Source organism: Poecilia reticulata, linkage group LG1, assembly GCF_000633615.1.
Source record: "Poecilia reticulata strain Guanapo linkage group LG1, Guppy_female_1.0+MT, whole genome shotgun sequence".
Lineage (NCBI taxonomy): Eukaryota > Metazoa > Chordata > Actinopteri > Cyprinodontiformes > Poeciliidae > Poecilia > Poecilia reticulata.
In genome coordinates this window covers 22,245,355-22,261,115 of record NC_024331.1, presented here as the reverse complement: position 1 = coordinate 22,261,115, position 15,761 = coordinate 22,245,355, and the positions used below count along the sequence as shown (strand labels likewise).

General features: G+C 39.0%; 1 protein-coding gene across 19 annotated transcripts in view; it reads right to left on the bottom strand.

Annotated features, from left to right (window-relative positions):
* Positions 1-15,761, bottom strand: part of ptprdb (protein tyrosine phosphatase receptor type Db) — a 203,019-nt gene that overhangs the window by 121,560 nt on the left and 65,698 nt on the right. For all 19 annotated transcript variants that reach the window (XM_008416472.2, XM_008416463.2, XM_008416509.2 and 16 more), the window contains exons 4-5: positions 6,810-6,886; positions 4,307-4,351 (exon numbers count right to left, since the gene is read on the bottom strand). The gene's annotated coding sequence lies outside the window, so the exon portion shown is untranslated. The remainder of the gene's footprint in view (positions 1-4,306; positions 4,352-6,809; positions 6,887-15,761) is intronic.

The following is a 15,761-nucleotide window of genomic DNA, read 5'->3' as shown; positions in this document are numbered from 1 at the left end:
GTTCCTGTATGAACTAATCTGGCAGCACTCTGTTCTTTGTCATATCTGGTCACAGCTCTACACTACTTTGGTCTGCTCCCACAGCCGCGGATTAAGCTCGGCTACCCGAGACTAAATTCTCTATTGAGGAATCATCTAAGTGTAATCCCTGTGTGAAGCCATCCCTGTATAGTACAGCATATTATTTCTTTCACAATGACTATTATACACACCAGACTGCACGCTCTGGAGACACACGCGGACATGCACAAGAATGGTTTTGCTGTGTGTTGGCATGGGAGCCTGAGGGTTTCTTTAATTTGTTACCCAAAAAAAAGTTTGGCTCACCTGAGGCAGCTCACATGGGAACGCATTAACTAAACCTAGGTATAGGATATTCTCCAGCTGTCATTTGTTTAACTTTCAGGAACATTCTTATTTAACAGTCCAGAATCACTTTTACTGAGGCTTTTATTTTATGCGTTTTCTGTTTTAACATCTGTTATCTATCGAATTTGTGTTAAAAACGATCATGACTGCATAACAGGGTCATGAAAATGCCCATAAAGATTATTCTGTTTTTCTTTGTTTGTGTGTGTCGTGTTTTTTTTACATGACTGTGGAAAATTATTGCTTCACTTTTGAAACAAGAATCGCCTGTTTAAGATTACCTGTTTCATCATTAGAGTTGAGTTCAGATTTTTACAACAAAACTCAATGACTACCTTCCATAGCAGGCAGATGCTTCATAATTACATCTGGTTGCTCCTACAGGTTTAAACATTGGTTTGAAAGGCTCTGGAGCATGTTTACAGTTGGAATAGCTGTTCAGACCACAGCCACTTCTGGTAACTTAAAATGGTTATATTTATTTTCGGAAACAGATGAGTCTATATTACTGCATGTACTGTTTGGGTTTATTGAACGTGAAGCAAGAACAACACCATATGCTCTCTGTGACAGATTAGCAGACATCCTTGCTGACTTACTCCTAAAAAAAAGGGGGAAAAAAAATCACACACCTAATTTTAGTTCCTTGCTCTTTCACTATATCCAAAATCAGAAATATGATATCAGATTAACTAAATGTAGATTTGTGACTGACTCATCCCTAATGTCTTGTATTCACAAAGAAACGGCGTGGGATGAGGGAACATAAGATCAAGCTGCTTGAATGGGTATAAGAAAGACCTTGGAAACCACCTGTGATACCACTAAGGTATCTGGTCCAAGTGGAATTTAATTAATATTTTGAGTGGGAAGCTGCATCACAGCTGCCTAATTCCCAATGCTCTATTCCCAAGGCTTTGGCAAGAGTCTAAATACAAAGGAGCGAGGCATCATTCAAGGTCCACGGCTTTGCTTTTATTGTCAGGAGGAATCAAGAGGATGATTCAGGTGACCTGTGTGTGGGCATGTTCTCGCTCCTACCTTGGCCTGTTCACTTACATCTGTGAAAGATTTATTAACATTCCTGAACTTCTTTCTAAGATGAGAAACTACAGTCACAAAAGAAATTGCTTGGAGTCGTGTTAGAACAAGGGCGGAGTATATTTTCTTCAAATAGGTTTGTAAAACGACAAATGTGTAATTTGTACTTTGAAGAATATGTTTATGGTTGATTAGGTCACAGATGTATCTTCCCGTAAAGAAAATGCATTGGATGCGTTTCTGATGTTAGTTGCAGTTGGAGCTATTAGAATGTCAGATAACTTTCTGTTAGCTGCTCTAGAGGGCACGAGAAAAAAAAGGAGCCCTAACCAGACACTGGTACTAGAGCGACTTTTTGATCTTCGTATCATGTTATAATGTTATTTTCTCATCAGTGTTGCTGTGATTTATTCCTGCATGTCTGAAAAATCCTTGAATCTTGCAGAGCAGCCACTCGGAGGTGTTCCAATGCCTGCTCATAAAATGCGCCATCTTACCCAAAGATCCTCCTTGGAGCTGCAATCTCCAGCAGAGCTTCCTCCCTGCAGAGCGCCCCTCACCCATGTCTTTCCCATTTAGCCCCATTAGACTAGTGGCAGCAGCAATTAGCAAACAACTGGTGGAAATGCAAATCTGCTGATTGTCATGCAAACTACTTCTCAGTCCAACTCTCCTAAGAAAGGTTGCAAATGGAATCATGGAGGAAAACTGTTGTTGTGACATGCAGAAGGGAAAGTTCTGGAAAGGGTAGGAGCTTCTTAAAGGAAACAGAAGCCAATTTCAAGGCAGGCATCAGATATGGCTATGACGCAAAGTTAAATTTCTATTAAGCAATGTTTTTTTTTATATGTACATTGTATATTTTTAGAACAACTTAAAGTAGCATAGTTAACTGGTTGTGCTATAAAATGGCACTATGTACCAGGAAAGTACAAAATAGCATGGGATGTAGAGGATGATTTAGAGGATTCAACACAACATGATGTCCTGTTATTATAATATTATTATAATTTTATAACAGGGAAGACTCTGTCATCCTCCTGAAGGAAGGGTGGTTTATGGTTTTTAGGACATTAAAAAGGCTGGTGGATGGGACAGATCTACGTCAGCAGTAAGCAACTCCAGTCCTCTGGGGCCGGTGTCTTGCAACCTTTAGATTTTTTTTAGATTGAATTACCTCCTGAGTAGGTAGTCAAGTTTTTCAGAGACCCGCCAATGACCGGCTTATCTGACTCAGATGTATTGAAGCAGAGACGCATTTAAAAGTTGCAGGACGCTGGCTCTCTAGGACTTGAGTTGTCAGACACTGATCTACTTTTAAGTGTACTAATAAATCACAAATGTGGGCAGGACATCAATTTTGACAACTTAAGAAGCTTTAAAAACATTTTTAAGCCTATGCATATGAATATGGAAAACAAACAAAAAAATCTAGACTGTCCTGTCTGTTTTATCATTTTAGGGAAGCTGGGTACAGAATGAACTTACACTTTCTGTGATTTAAGACTGGAGACTTTGACTATGTCTTCAAGGTCTGGTGTCCTACATCGTTTAGATCTGTCCCTGGTCCAGCACAGCTGAATCAGTGGTTGAATTATCTCCTCAGTTTGCAGTCAAGTTCTTCAGTGTCCTGCTAATGACCTCATTATTTAACACAGGTGTATTAAAGCTGAGACACATCTAAAAGCTGCAAGACACCAGCCCTCAAGGCCTGAGGCTTCAGGCTGTATGTAGTTTGTAGTTTGAAAAGCTGCAAACTTTTCAAACTATTTTGAAAAGTTTGTAGCTTTTCAAAATAAAAGCTTAAGTTCAGTCGCATTTATGAATAGTTAAGGCAAAACGTGCTCATTTATATGAATTTATGAAATGTTCAGCAGCATAAGAGTTTATAATTCAAATTTATTTGCTATTTGGCATATTGGAATGGTCTAGTTAAGCAAAAAAAAAAAAAAAAAAACCCTAACATTTTTAGTATTAATAAAGACAGTAAAAGATTTATTTAAAAACTATGTGTTTATTTTAGTGTGTTTTCTACTCCAAATTTGTTATACTGACATTGTATGTGTATTTTGATCTCCAGAATAATATAATACTAGCTAGTTGGTTGTTTGAATATTTTGTTGATTATGTTAAAGCCCAACTAGGGATAAATGGAAAAGGAATAAACTCTTTGCTTAGCAAAATAACAGGCTTCTGCACTGAAACTAGTCAAACTCTATCATCAATATTAAAATGATATTCTATTCTGTTCTATATCTTAACCTTGCAATGTGTGTTTAAGTTGCTGTATGTGCTCATGGAGGTGTTTTGTCTGCTGGCGTGAGCTCACACATCATTTCTTTGACGGCGCAATTAACCGAAAAGCAAAATGAAGGGCGACCCACTGATTTGTGTGTGTGTGTCTGATGCAAAGCAGGATACCCTCAGCCCACACGTTAGCTGTCACATTTTCTACGTCTTAGTGACTCCTACAAAGAGTTGATGTTTGTCCGCCTGCCTGAGTGCATTTGTGAGTTATCTTGATCAAATTCCCAATTACACAGATGAGTGGCTCTTTAACGTTGGATTCCCCATACAGATAAACACTTATATATCACATCCACTCTCTTCCAAAGTACAAACACAGACACACAAATGAGCCTCACAGGCCAGAGGCACCAGGCACTTCATTTCCCATTCCGCCCCCTTCTGCACCCTCGTATTCCTCTCTGGTCTCCCCAACACTCAATCCACAGTCACTATAGCAACCTCACAAAGAGCTACTAGCAGTCAAGCTGATCATGTCACTGCAACATCAGTCAGGGGACGGAGACGCACGCCTCCAAATCGACTGACTGCGTACAGCGGCTCCCTCCCTCTCGTTTCGCGGAAACCAACAAAACCAAACATACCGTACCTTTGCTCATGTTTCATCCTCGCCGTTGAAGTTTGAATGTGGGAGCTGAAAGAGAACAGAGAAGACATGTTTGGACAATTGAATACTCATCAAAAAAATCATATTGATTGGTGTGTCCTCTTTCCTTCCTGTCCTACAAAAAATGATTTGCTTCAAAACATATAGTGATGATGAGGCAGACAGAGAACTAGATAGGGCGGCCTATTAAGGTGCTATCTGTTCAAAAGGGGCCATTCAAGTGCGTTCCTGTTAGGTACGTTACTCTGCTGCCACCTGTAGATTACACCCGGTACTTCCTCCATCCATCCATCCTTTATTTTATCCTTGCAGGGTGGTGGGGCACCCGGTACTCCACATGCAGAAAGTCTTAAGAATGTGACAAAGGCTCAAATGTAACTTACTGAAGATAAAAAAAGGAGTAGATGAGTTGTGCACTAGACAAAGATTTGATGTTTAACATGCTGTTTGATTCCGAAAAAATCCCCACGATGCTATCTTTCTGCCTTCTGCGCACAGTACAAAGGAGTACCACTGAAGCAATCAGCTCGCCTCAAAATCCTCAGCACATCATCCAAGAATACTTTCAAAGAGTTTGATCAAATCTCTGAGTCTGCTTTTCTTTTCTTTGTACTTCAGAGGCTCGATAGCAAAAATGAGTCAAACGCAAACTCAAATTCCAGCCAGCCTCTGAACGGAGAAAGTGGCACTCAGAGCAACACGCACCAGCTTCATGCAGCTTCTGCATCTTTAAAACAAACTGGGAAAGGATGAGCGAATGCTTTATTTTTAGAGCAGTGACGCTATGCAAACTTGAACACTAACACGGGAAGAAGGCTCAGCGATGCGTTGGAGAGCCGCATATTCAATAATGTATCAGAGGCAGCAGTTTTTAAAGACAGCTGGGGATCGCCGCTCTGTCTTGTCTTGTCTCTTAGCATGTCTTTTCCTGCCTTCTGTCCACTGCGGATGGCAGCAGATTTGCCTCTCCTGGGGGCTGGTGATGTTTGGTTAAACTTTAATCCTGTCGACAGTGTCTTCACTCACTTTCTGTTCCCGAGAATCAAGTCTTCCTCTGTGTTCCCTTTCTTCAGTCAGCGTCTCAGAGCAAACATGTCCTCCATATCTCTTTGTTTTTGTATTTCTAGAGCTGACACAAGGTTAAGTATTGTGTTTGGTCTTTTTTTTGTGTGTGCATTTAAGCATAGCAAGGCAAGTGTTATGTATAGCACATGATGAAAACAACAGACTGAAATTAGTGATGTTTCAGTTATTTTTAATCAAAGGCAACTGCAAACAAACGGGCTTTTATTTAATGGAACTCTGCTTCTGCATCTTTGTGGTTTTCTGGGAGTTTGTTTAAAAATAGAGGAGCATAAAACCTGAACGCTGCTTCTCCATGTTTGGTTTTGATTTTCAGGATGCAGAGTAGACTTGAACCAGAAGACCCAAGTGGTTTGGAGGGTTGATACAATGATTACAGATCTTTCACACTATACTGAAAAGACAACAAATAAATTGACAGATCACAAAATCAATTGGTCACTTTATCCTCCCGGAGTTGGCAAAACATTTATTGAGGCCCTGGGCAGAATTTGATTTGGGGACCCACTTCCAGTTAAATCACCTGTGCTATAGCTATATTGCCCTTTACAACTGGGGATCAAATATAATTTAAATTTATTTCTTTATCATTTTGCGTGTGACCTTTGTGTCATACCGCTTTTAAATACTTAGTAATTTCTGCATAGTTGATTTTTTTTAATACAGGAACACTTGAGTAGAAGGAAAGAACAAATTAATTATCTGGGGTTATATTTTTGTTTTTACACTTATTTATTTGCAGCAATAGTGTGCATGAAATGGAACTTCAGCATAGACACAAGCAGCAGAATTTACTTACTAGCGATATTAAGTTATGACTCTTGACATAACTATCAAATCATAATAAAGATATAATCATAGATACTTTAAATTTTAAATAAAAAGCATTGCATTCTTTGAATTTTGATATCCAGAGACCATTTAATACAAAATACAATTAGGCTGATTCTTGATAAAATTAACTCCAAATCCAACATTTTAAGAACTTCATCTGAGCAGTAAATTATTGCCCCTATTAGGGTACTGCTGTTATAAAACTCCTTTTATCAAACTACATGCAGACCATCTCTTACAAGCTTATTACACATTGATACTCTGTAAATGTTTCATGCAATTTGAAAATAAAAAATATTTTCATCTTCACTCCATATGATTGTTTTAATAATACAGATACTGATAACATTAATATTATTAGTAACTATGTCAAATTATTTCTCATGTAGATCATTTTGCTGTTTTTGTTTACAGTTTCCGTGTACATACTTTTATACTGAAAATTGCTATTCATAAATGCTAATGCCTGCTGTGTGCAAATGAGTAAGGAAGCAAATCTGCATTGGAGAGTGAAAGTTGAAGAATATGTTCACGTTTCTGTTTTAGCAACACCATGATCAGTGCTTACCTTGCTTCAGTACACAGATTCACTGTGCTGCTTCATCCTTGAGGAATAAAAGAGCACGAAATCTCCCCAGAATTCTCCTACAAGACACAAGAAGAGGTAGAGACAGAGAGAGGGGGTGGTGGGGGAGAGAAACGAGAAGAAAAGGAAAAAAAAGTGGGAAAGGGATTAGGAACTGTGCCTCAGTCTTTCAGAACTCAGAGCTTTTAAAGCCAAGTCTCACTTTCTAAAAGTTCCCTGTGTTTCTGACTGTGTGTGTGTGTGTGTGTGTGTGTGTGTGTGTGTGTGTGTGTGTGTGCGTGTGTGTGTGTGTGTGTAAAACTGTGGGCGCGTTCATGTTTACAGCATTCAAGCCGAGGCTTTTTTTTTTTTCCACAGCGAAGCCAGAGTTCAACGACTGAGTTGTTCCAAAAGCAGTCTGGGTCAAATGGACATCCCTGGCTCAACTCCTACAGTGGGAGCTTTTAAGGCTTTTAGGGCCTTCCACAGCAGCAGTGTGCAAATCTAGCAGACTGCAAGGGGGAGAAGGGGCTGAATAAAAAGGGTAAAAAAAAAAAAAGACAAGGTGGGAAAAGCATACTGCACTTGAGTACAGGAAGCACACACTGATGGGTGAGGAGAGTGGGTGGGGGGTTGTATTAGGACACAGGTGGGTGCTTGAGCACAGAGGTGTGTGAAATGTGAATACAAAAACACGCCGACATATACACACACAACATCCAGACATCACTCTTCAGTGTTTTCCAGTGTTTGGTCACTGCATTGACCCGAGACTCTTATTCAATATTTGTGGTACGGCAGAGTGCACTGAGTCATGACAAAAAAAAAAAGAGAAATCACTTCAGATGTGGAGAGGGTCTCAGAGGATTAGAAACGGGTTCACAGTTATTCTTGTCATGACATCATGGCAAAGCTACACACTTGAAAGCAACTAAAACATGTAAAAATTAAACATTTGAAGAATTTTATCGCAGTAAATAGCTACCATATAAAAGCTTGACACAATTCACCCACAACACACCTATAATTTTACACTAGAACAAACGGTAATGGTTCTTTTCACCACTGATTGGACGCAACCTGCCTCCGGCTAACAGAGAGATAACATGCCATAGCAAGCAGCCGCCACCAGTCTGCGCTGTCACACCACTCCTGCATTTGTGCCGCTGACCGACTTAACAAACCGGGCCAGTCGATGACGGCAGCATACACTGAAATGCAGGGATTTCATGATGGAAACATGATGAGTGATTTAACAGCGAATGATAACTAGGCTGTGTGTCATTACTGTTGCTTTCTTTGACCCACAAACACCAGCCGTTTTCAGGTCGCAGCAGCAGGAGCGTCTTACGTAATGTAATCGAAAAGCCGTTTGATGAGTCCATGTCTGTGCCTGGCTTTCATGATCTGTGAAAGATGTGATAGATTTCTCTGCTGCCCCAGCTTGTGCATACTATGTGCACTGTGGCAAATGCTTGTTGCACACAGTGTGTGAAAACTAGTTCACACTTTATTTTCAGTTGATGACACATTCGTCCCTGGATTCTTTCTCCAGTTGCATCATGTTTCTTCCCTAATAATACGAGAGCTGTAAAAATCTGCTTGTGAGAGAACTACAGTGCGATTAAGTTATCCTCTATATCTATCTGAGATTTTGACTTAACTGTGTAGTCTTCGTCTGCCTTCCAAATTTATTGTCAACCCTTGAACTTTTACACATTTTGTCCAGTTAAAATCTCAGATTTTAATTACTAGGATTTTTATTTGATGGACCAACATAAAATTGTGCATAACTGTGAAACAGAAGACAAATGATCCAAATATGTTCAAGACAACTGTTGGGTATTTTTCTAGTAAAAATAAAATTAAGTGATTTTTATCTATACAGCATGTTTTTTGTCTGGATTAAAACAAATCTCCTCCAGTTTTAAGCCATGATTTAATATTACAAAGCAATCTCTGATCAGCATTACCTGCCCAAAAAACTTTCACCAATTCTTCTTTGCAAAATAGCAGATTGGATGCAGAGGGTCTATAAACATCAAGACCCGCCAGAAATTCAGTATGTAATTGAGGTCTTAACCTTTACTAGGCCATTTTAACACATAAACATGCTTCTTATGAGGCTGCGTGGATGCAGTGGGTTTTATTTGGGGGCTTCAGAGGAGAAGGGGTTGAGTACAAATGCATGCTGCAGTTATTTATTTTTTTTAAAACTTGAAGCTCATATAAATTTTGTGCTGCTTTTTGTTTGCATATCACATACGGTCCCACAGAACACAATGACATTTGTGGTTGTAACAAGAAAAAATGCAAAAAGATTTAAGGGGTATACATATATTTCCAGTCTTGCTGACCTATTTTACTCGTCTGTATCTGCCCAGTAGAAGTAATTAAAGACCCAGTAGATTTGTGTCTGAAAGGAAGTGTGAAAACAGTAAATCTAATGCAGATTTTATAGAAGATCTTGTATGTTTATCCAGAATTGGTGTGAGCAGATGTACTTGTAGATTCCTCCCTGATTTTTGTGTGATAAAGTGGCACCCACTATGAGGCCCTTTTTTTCAACCCCCTACTTTGAAACTCTCGGAGAACTCCCATGGGAACCCTTCACAGCAGCCTTTGAAGGCTTTTTATGTTAAATGGCTGAACTGACTGTTCTGCGAGAGTCAATTAGAAGGGAATTCATATCCGTGTGTTGTGTCTGGACATCCTCTTGCAGGTTTCAGCTGGTGGCGGATGGGATTCAGGGCAAAGCTGCAGATTATTTAGGTCAGCGAAGTGCTTTCTCGTACCATTTTCACACCATGAGGCAAACTATTTCTGCACTGAATTGCACGCCGATGGCCCAGATAATTTGTGATGTCTAACCCCTAACCACGGCAGCCCAGTGGAACGAGGCTTACTTTGGTTTGGCTTCACTCAGCATGTGTGAAACACTCTTCTTAGGGCTTCTGTCAACTGAACTCAACATCAAGGCAAGTGGGTGAGCTGGGCAGCGGAACGGGCTGCAGACATACATCTTTAAGCCCAGTTAAAGTGGAATAGCATACTGAGGGCCACACATAACACTGACATGATGGCCCACAAATATCATCTCCTCGCACAGATTTCCTCGAGCAGCACCGTCTCTTCTTAAACCGTCACTTAAGTGTGAAGTGTCTGACGACCACGTGCTCACCCGCAGTGCAATTTTCTAGAGACAACGTTTCAGCAGCTAAAATAAGTTTGCAAACGTGTTTACTCTTTTGGAAATCTATTTGCAGCCTCTGATCCAAATTTTTCCCAGAATTTTAGGGAAGTTATTTTGTGGGTCAGGCCAGCAGCAGGGGATCACAGCAGCACAACACTGTTCTGCATAAACAACTCGTACTAGTTTACAGCTGGTGGGAGTTATGCATGCCTAGTATCTAAATAGCAACACAAAGTAATAGGGATGATTAAGGGTTTTAGGGGGGGATACATGATAGACACACAAAATGGCTGCAAAGTAAAACTGAGCTCTTAGGTGTGTAACCTTTGACCCCACACTTAAGACTGGAAAGGCCCCTGATGGAATAAGATTTATTCAACTTGCACAACTATACTTATAAAGTAATTATACAAAAAGGCATCAAAAATCATAAAAGAAAAAAACACACAACATAAGACTGTTCTCACTTTAATCCTATTGTGAAGTAAAGTTATAGACATGATGATTGGGATTTGAACCCAGGACAATACAGCCTCTGTACATGAGGCGTCCGCTCTACTGCTACACACTTGTTATTTCTGGCAAAGTTATTTCCTCAGAAATAACTTACAACCTTACAGGGACAGCACATTTGGGAAAACAGAGATGCTACCAAACGTCTGTCTATGGGAGACCTTGCAGATGCAAGATAATACGCTTGTGTTATTGTTAGTGTTCAAACACTGGAACCCCTGAACACTCTAATTTAATAAATAATGTTGACTCAATCAAAACTATATTACTTGCTTATTTTCTTTTTTACAAAGCATTTTTTGTCACAAGCAGAGAGCTGTGTAGATACAAACCATCATGCAATGGAGGAACTTTTATCAGGGAGATTTTTTTGTTCTCCAAACCATCATTACTTAAAATTCCAACATTAATCTGTGTAGCTGGTTACTCAATGCAAACAACTTAAAACTGGCCTTAAACTCTTAAATTTCTTTTTTTCAAACTCCTTACATCGACTAACTCCACTGCTGTGCTAACGCTAGCTTGTACATGAGTTGTCATGCCAAGTGCAAATTAATTTTCAGCTTGAATCATTTCTATTTCTTTCTCCATAAAAAATGTTTTGCAAGAACTAACACATTTATTAAAAGAACCTCATGTTTAAAATATGTTCTTTTCTGTTTCTTGTGTAAAGTTGTTCTGTGTTTCTGGCACTAAAATGGAGCATTCCCGACAGATCTTCACATCTACATAAGTTTATTGTAGTGTAGCTGAGTAAACATCCTCTGTTTGGCTATGCCTTTATAATAAAACAACTTCTCTCAAGGGTGAATGTTTTATTTTTTTTGCTTGGCAACCAATGTTGTCCCTTTAATATTTTGTTTAAGTCACAATTTTTAACAGCATTCACACATCTGGGATACCGTTTACTTTCTGCAAAACAAAATAAATATAAAAAAATATAATTTACCAATGCAACATTTGCCTTAGTGGTAATATTATTATTTAAATAATTATTTTAGCGAGGGGATTATAAAGGCAGATGGCTTTCTTGGCCTCTTCATTTAGCATAAATCCAGATTAGTTAGAGGCTGACTCTAATGGCCACTTTAAGAGAAGCATAGACCAAAGCAGACGTCAACCGTCTTAGAAAAAAAAAGCCAATCTCAAAAACATCACAGAGATTTATGCAAACACATATTTTCATTTCAAAATTCAGCCAGTGTGGCTGAAGTCTTTAGACTTCAGCCACACTGGCATTTGTTGGTTATGTATGTAGACGTCTTTTAGATATGGAGACGGTCAAAAAAATGGAGACAGCAGGTGACAAGCCACCGCCAATCTTCTTCTGCACGCCAAATACTGAAAACAGAGCATGTAAACCTTTTCTGAAAAGAAAACAGTCTAAAAATCTGCTAGGTAGAATTCACCTAGAACTGCTTTATTTTAGCTTTTTCCATTGCTTTACTTTTTATATTACAGTTACTTCCATCAGAAATTTCTTGTTTGCTGTTTCATATTGGTAGGTCATTGTTGGCTCACCGCCTCCAAACTTCACTTCCTGTGTACATAATTCTCAATTCTCTCTGTAAATAACCACTGAAGACACATGTAAATGATTTATTAAGTTTCATGGAATAAACCAAACCAGTCAAACCAGCTAGTCTGGATTTACACCTAATGGAGACGTTAAGATGTTGGATTTTTAGCTGGATATAATCCGATCACAGTTTCACTCCAATATTCCTTTAAGATGCTACATAAATATTTATTTTAGTAATAAAAGGAGAACAATTATTATTGCATTTTGTTGCATCTTTTATTAAATGCTTTAACAATGGATGACACCAACTGGTTAGATCCTTTCTAGGATTAGAACGTTTACACTCTGCCCTGTACAAACAGCAAAGAACTGGAGTAACGTCTGATCATTCTGCATGCAGCATCAGATCACAGTTTCTGAGAAGCATCTCAGATTATTGGAATGGCCTTTTTCTTTCATAGATTCTGAGTTTAGTCTGTATGTACAAAGTGAACATGCGGATAATCTTGTAACCTCTAGCAAATAAAAAACCCATTGAAAACTGAAGTCGACAAGAAGGGTGTTTGCATAAATGCCAATTAGAGAGAGAACCAAAAAAACATTTTAAAATCCCACAGCCAAAGCAGAGTCCATCTGACGCCAGTGAAAACAGCTAAACTATCTCAACCAAAAGTCCATTTGAGCTAGAATTTCAGAACACCAAACTATTTCCTTCAAGGACAATACTACAGTTTAGGGTTTACTCCCACTATTGAAAATCCTCCTTCACAATCTGTAATAACCCCTCTGTGGGTCAACTAATTGCTCAGGAATGAATGGCAAGTTTAGAAAGCAGCTGATCTGATGATGACTCAAATGGAGACCTGCCCAGCCTGAATAGATCCACAGCTAATTAGACCTGTTTCAAAAGGTCACCTAACTAACAGCAGCAGGTGGAAAAGAGCAGCAAAATAATAATTATAATCTTCTCGACACTAATAGTCCATCTGATGGAGCTGGAATAGAGGCTAATAAATGGGGGAGAAAAAAAAAAGAACAAAAAAACTTTGCAGGCTGACATTTATTTTCATCCTCCCCCAACACACAAACCAATGACAGTTTCAAAGACACACTTGATTAGATTTTCTACAGAAACTGAGGGTTTTGCAAATAGCTGGTGATGACAATGAAGTGTGCAAGCTCCACGCATGTCACATGATGTGTCACTCTTGTATTGCTGTGCTGCCCTTTGAAAAATGTATTAATGCAGGCTTAAGTGCAATCCCATGTTTGTGTGGTTGTAACAGCAAAATCAGCCCGTCTTCACACATCTGTGGGGTTGGAAGGCCGACAGGAAGCAAATAGAACATCTGAATTCACACATCTGTGAAGGAGATGCTTTCTGGTGCTGCTCTGGATTCATCTGAATCGCGCTTTTGTTTAAAATTTCACGTTCTTGAACCTAAATAGCCAAAAGATATTTATCCATTTATTTGCTTCTCTTCTTGTTTGTTCTATAAAATCACTTGAGCCAATTTCCCCAAAACAGTTCCCCATTGATGTCCCTTTTTATCACTCACACACTGCTTTTTAAGAGTGTGTATACATTTTAATGTGATCTAATGTCATTTAATTGAGTCTAATCGTTGAATAATTCCCTTTAGAGGGTGAAATAAATATAAACTCACACAGAGGCCCAGTTTCTTCAGACATTTTTCAAAATAGGAAAGACAAGAGAACATGTAAGGTACTGTATTACAAGTCAGGAAATTATATGCAAAACAGTTATCCTTACATATCTATAATCAAAGCAACAAAAAACATAGTTTAAAATGAACCAAGGTAAACAAGGTGGGGATTTAAAGGTCACAAAACTTCAATACCAATAATTGAAGTCTTTTTACAAGCTTAAAAAAATCTCATGAGACCATTTGATTTTAACACACTGCTGTATTTAGACAGTTAGAGAAGCCTGTCTTGAAAAGTGATATCCAGTTAATGTCAAGAACCGACAACAGCTAGTACCGTTTTTCAGGACTATAGAGTGCACTATACTATAATCCGCAGCTACAATTTTTACTTTTATTTGCTTAAAAAAAAGAAAACTGGAAATTTACATATATAAGCCGCTGGTATTTCCGCCGTTCTCGGTTTCCCATAAGGACGCAGCAGAGGGTTGTTTCCTAATAAATCTGATGGATATATTAAGGACGAGGCCCTCTGTCTCCAACGCCGAATCATGGTTTTGTTCACGCCGAGCTTACGTGCATAACCTCTATTTCCCTCCTGTACTGCCAGATCTTTAGTCCTCAACTTAAAAGCTGCATCATGCAAGTTTGAATAAATTTCTCCATCGTGCCTGCTGCTAGCATGTGCTTGTTCTGAATGAAAATTAGCACTTTCTTCTTTGATTTCCAATTTTGACTTCACTTCCTGTTAAAGAGCCCCCTGGTGGTTGAAAAATCCACAGAAAAGCCTCACAGGATTGAGATTTTTTTAAAACACATTCTTGATGTAATATATGAAACCTTTGTGAAAAACAAAAATGGATTCTTTGTCTTAAGAAAATATTGCAAACATTGTCTGTCTTTAAACTTTATTAAGAGGATGTCCATAATTATAGCATATTAAATCTATTAAAAGTTTATACATATTGAAATAAATTACATTTACTACCCAAAGCAGTTCAAAATGTCTGTGTTCACCGCCCTGCCCAAGTAAAATGGGCTACAAATGGAGAACAGCTACAACAGAAGGGTTTACATGGCAACAAAGTATGTGCAGTGAAATGACAAAGCTTACATCATGAAGAGGTGCCACGTCTTAGTGAAACAAGTTAAGTTCTGCTTAACGCCACAGTGACAAGAAAAAGCAATGACGCCTGCTCTCCTGAGAAGAAGCCGCTATTGTGTGCTTGGAGCGGGCCTGCAGACATGGAAATATGGTGACAATTGTGAAGTATCACTTCATAGGTGCAACAAATTACTCAGTGATGTCCTACTTTTAAAGACATATTGGACTCTGCTGTGCTGGGGGCCAAGAGAGCGACTGACTGAGGAGATGAAGCAAGCGGAATAGAAGTGTCTTCAACACAGAGGTGAGGTGAAAAATACAAAAGGATGAGAGAGTATGAAAAGGAAAGAGGGGCAGATGTGGAGAATTATGGGATGTGAGTGAGGGCAAATGAGATGTAAGAGGAAAGAAGAACTCCTAAAGCAGAGAAACTTTAGCTTTATTCCAATTAATCATTAATAAACAGAACATCTAATCTCCTTTCATCGTTAACACGAAACTCTCTGAATGATTACATTCCACTGCTTCCAATGCAAACACAAAGCCTGAAGGTTTTCTCATTAGGAAACAGCAAAAATTTTGAATAAGTAACACCTGACATTTTTCTTTTAGAGGTAACTGAGACAGAGCTTTAATATAGACTGAATAAATAAAGAAAGGTGGCAGAAAGCCACCACTGTGGAAGCAGAAGAGAGACCAAGATGACCTGACACCTGGTTATTTCTTGCTTTTGACGAGGTCGCAAATGTTAGGCTGATATTGGATTCCCACGAGCGCTGAATGGGAATGCTGGGGAAGAGCAAGAATGGCTGCACAAAGACTGCAACAGGCGTCCTAATGAAGTCCCTCAGTCCCACCGCTAAAGTGACCCACTTCTCTTTTTTCTCTTCTCTCTCTCTCTCTCTCTCTCTCTTTCTTCCCCCCTCTAACTAAAACAGATGCCCTAAATTCTCAA